Below are 3,221 nucleotides of genomic sequence, written 5' to 3' on the forward strand. Positions count from 1 at the left end.
AAAGAGAGTGGAGGACTCACCTTTCTCGCCGCATGGTAATTCAGTGTTATTTAATGCTATCCGTGGTTCATCAGAGACATGCAAACCACACTTTTGTGAGGACTAGGCTTGATGCCAGCTCTCAGGGGCTTTCTGCAGCTAACACACCTGGCCACTGCATGGGCCCAACTCAAGAGCCTTGGCTTCTCACCAAATTCTTTCACTATTTGCTGTGTGTCCTTGGAGGAACCCCTTCCCCTCTCTGTGCCCCCAAAGAATATTCTCTATGATGCTTTCAGCTCTGATATTCTAGAATTCTGAAATATGAAGGGGGGTGATTACATTGTCTAGGAGAGGAGTCTACAAACTTTTTCTGCAAAGGGTCAGATCATAAATATTCTTGGCTTTGCAGGTCTTGCAATTGCTATTACACTATTCAGCTCTGCCACTTTAGTGTGAAAGCAGCCACAGACAATGCATAAATGAATGGGCATGGCTGTGTCGCAGTAGGATTTGTTTAAAGAAATAGGCACAGGCTAGACCATAGCCGGTAGTTAGCCAACCGCGGGTCTTGGTCTAAGAGGACAGATGACGCCCCAGGGAAGGAGAAAACTCCTGCCAGTTTCCCATCTGTAATCAGGGCAGGCCTGGTCCTCTGCACCCCCCACCTCCCATCCAGGAAGCAATCATGCCTGGCTGGAGATGGTCTGGGTGCCTGCTTCCCAGGCAGCTGTTATTCTCTCTGCCCTCCCCTTTCAAAACTGACAGTAAGAAAAGATCTAAGTCATTCTTGTAGGTGAAAATCAGGGACTCCCTCAGAACTGCAGGGCCTTTAAGCCCCATCCTCCCATTTCAGTCTGCTTTGGAACACAGAAATTTCTGGAGACGGACAGATTTGGATCTAAACTCGGACTTCTTCGCCTACTATCTCTGTGGCCTTGGACAAGACTCTTCACTCTCCAGCCCTGTTTCTTCAACTATAAAAGAAGGACAGATACAGCCACCCCTATGTGCAAACGGTTAAAGCACTCAGCTGCTAACCAAAAGGTTGGAGGCTCGAGTCCACCCAGAGGCACCTCAGAAGAAAGGCCTGGCGATCTACTTCTGAGAAATCAGCCATAGAAAATCCTATGGAGCACAGGTGTACTCCGACACACATGTGGTTGCCATGAGTCGGAGTCGACTCTACGGCAACTGATTTTGGCTAATAAGATTGATTGCAAGGATTAAAGAGTTAATCTCTACAAAGCACTCAGGAAGTATCTAGGTCATAATCAGCCCTCAATGTCGTTACTGTTATTACTGTGAATAACAACATCAGTGACCAGAGCGGGGCACCCTGGGTCCTGGGCCCCTCCTGGCCAACTCCTGTCAAGCAGTTGCGCCCACTCGTCAGCAGGGTTTCCCCACTGCACATCTGCTCCACAAATCACTGCCATCGATTTCTTGGAAGGCGGCTTTAGTGTTTTTATGATTTTCTTTTCTTTTTTTTGGTTTGGTTTTAAATCCCAGTTTATTCTTAGCACCTTAAGGGAGGAAGTGGAGATTTGGGAGGCAGGCTGGGTTATTCCCGACACTTGGTTTTCCTGTCCTTCCAGCCCTCCCCCTCCTCACACCCAGCCCATCTCTGCTGCTCGGTGTAACTTGTCTCTTTCCCAGAGGAGGTGGCACTGGGGCTCTGGCCCTGGGAGCGGGTGCCAGGCATGGAGCCAGTGAGGGTGACTTGGAGTTCAGGTCCTTCCCCTGCCCTCCCGGTGACCCGAAGCCTACCCAGAATTTGTCTGGCCTCTCTCCCTCGACCCTTGGGCTCAGGATACTGGCTCAAGGGGCCCCCCAGCTCTGCTATTTCCTAGCTGTGTGGCCTTGGGCTGCCATTACAACGCTCAAGGCCTCTGTTTCTTCCTTTGGAAAATGGGTTTGACGGGCCAATTTCCAGGACTGTGGGAGGACCGACAGAGATCCCATGGGGTGGGGGTTTTGTGAATGCACTGCATGCATGAAGGGTCTCAGTGATCATGCCTGGCTGGAGAGGGTCTGGCTGCCTCCCAGGGGCCGCTGGGTCCAGGTGGAGGCCGGCAGAGGCCTTCCCAGCCGGGTCTTTCAAGCTCAGGCTCTGGAAATGTTGCAGCTGCCACTGTGCTATGACCCAGCTGGGACCCACTGACGGCATCTTAATTTCAGCCCAAGCTCTTTTCCAGACGGGCTGCTAATTATGGCTAATGGGCAGCTCTCCCTGATGGCTTCCGCTGCCTCCTCCTTCTCCATTAAAGCAGGCCACTGAGCAGGGTTGCTGGGCTGTTGCCCCAGGCCCCCACTGGCATGCCAGTCCTCTGGGTTAAGCATTGCTCTCCAAAGTCTCTTGGCAGGGGAGAGCTTTTTATTGCTTTCTCACCTGACAGGTGGGAGGTGGGGCAGGGGGAGGGGAAGGAGCAGTAGTCTTCCAGTTATTTAGTGACCACATACCAAGTTTCTACTTTATGTTGAGTCCATGGGAGGCACTAAGGACAAACAGAAGCTGGATATTCCTGGATTCAAATCCTAGCTTAATCTTGTTATGGCTGTGTGACTTTGGGCAAGTTACTTAACCTCTCTGAACCCAGGTCTCCACATGTAACCTATGTTGTAAGAATGCAATGAGATAGCACATATGGTGGGCTGAACACAGTGGCCAGCACTGCAGCCATGGAGCTGGAAGGGGTTGGGGGATCATAAAGGGCCTTGAATGCCATCTCGAGAAGCCGGAACTTCATGCCGAGAGCAGTAACAGTAACTTTTTTTTTTTTTTAAATTGTGCTTTAGGTGAACATTTACGTAGATAATTCGTTTTCCAATCAATGATTCTTAGCAGATTGTTTTAAGACCTTGGTTGCAAACCCCACAATGTGTCAGCACTCTCCCCATTTCCTCCCTGGGTTCCCCGTTTCCATTAGTCCAGTTTCCTCATCCCTCCCTGCCTTCTCATCTTTGGTTTTGGGCAAATGTTGCCCATTGCATCTCATATAGTCAATTGTTCTAAGGAGTCCCTTCTTCCGGGATGTTATTGTTGATTTTATAGCCCCATCGATTATTTGGTTGGATATAACTTGAAACATAGTTTCAAGTTAGAAGGTTGTCTTGGGGCAATAGTCTCAGGGGTTCCTCCAGTCTCTTTCAGACCAGTAAGTCTGGTCCTTTTTTTTATTTTTTAATTTGAATTTTGTTCTGCCTTTTTTACCCGTTCTACCTGGGACTTTCCATTGTAA

The sequence above is a fragment of the Trichechus manatus genome, unplaced genomic scaffold, assembly GCF_000243295.1.
Source record: "Trichechus manatus latirostris isolate Lorelei unplaced genomic scaffold, TriManLat1.0 scaffold00008, whole genome shotgun sequence".
Lineage (NCBI taxonomy): Eukaryota > Metazoa > Chordata > Mammalia > Sirenia > Trichechidae > Trichechus > Trichechus manatus.